The 343-nt window shown below is 44.6% G+C and overlaps 1 protein-coding gene across 1 annotated transcript in view; it reads left to right on the forward strand.

Annotated features, from left to right (window-relative positions):
* Window positions 1–343, forward strand: part of LOC119586670 (protein groucho-like) — a gene marked incomplete in the record, with an annotated part of 70613 nt that overhangs the window by 11921 nt on the left and 58349 nt on the right.

Consider the following 343-nt stretch of genomic DNA (forward strand, 5'->3'; position numbering starts at 1 on the left):
TTGCAATTGTATTATCGTCCCGAATAAACGCTGTCCCTCTTGTTTCCTCTCGTTTCCCCTTCCTTTCTTCCTCATCTTGCTCACCTCCGCGCCCTCCGTTTAATCTCCCCTTGCCCTATTCACGGCTTCGCTTCTTAGGAGTTTTGCTTTGATACCTCCGTTCTGTTCCTTTGTGCATTCTCCTCTGTTCTTTTTTTCTCCTCCTCCTTCCTCCTCTTTCGCCTGTACCTCAGCGCCCTCGTTCTTTTTATTTCTCGCTGTCTAATTATTACCCTTTTCTTGTCTTTTCTTCCTCCTTATTCGTTTTATCCTCCATCCTTCATTTATTTCTTCCACTCTCTTT

The sequence above is a fragment of the Penaeus monodon genome, chromosome 21 (genome assembly GCF_015228065.2).
Source record: "Penaeus monodon isolate SGIC_2016 chromosome 21, NSTDA_Pmon_1, whole genome shotgun sequence".
NCBI classification, from domain to species: Eukaryota; Metazoa; Arthropoda; class Malacostraca; order Decapoda; family Penaeidae; genus Penaeus; species Penaeus monodon.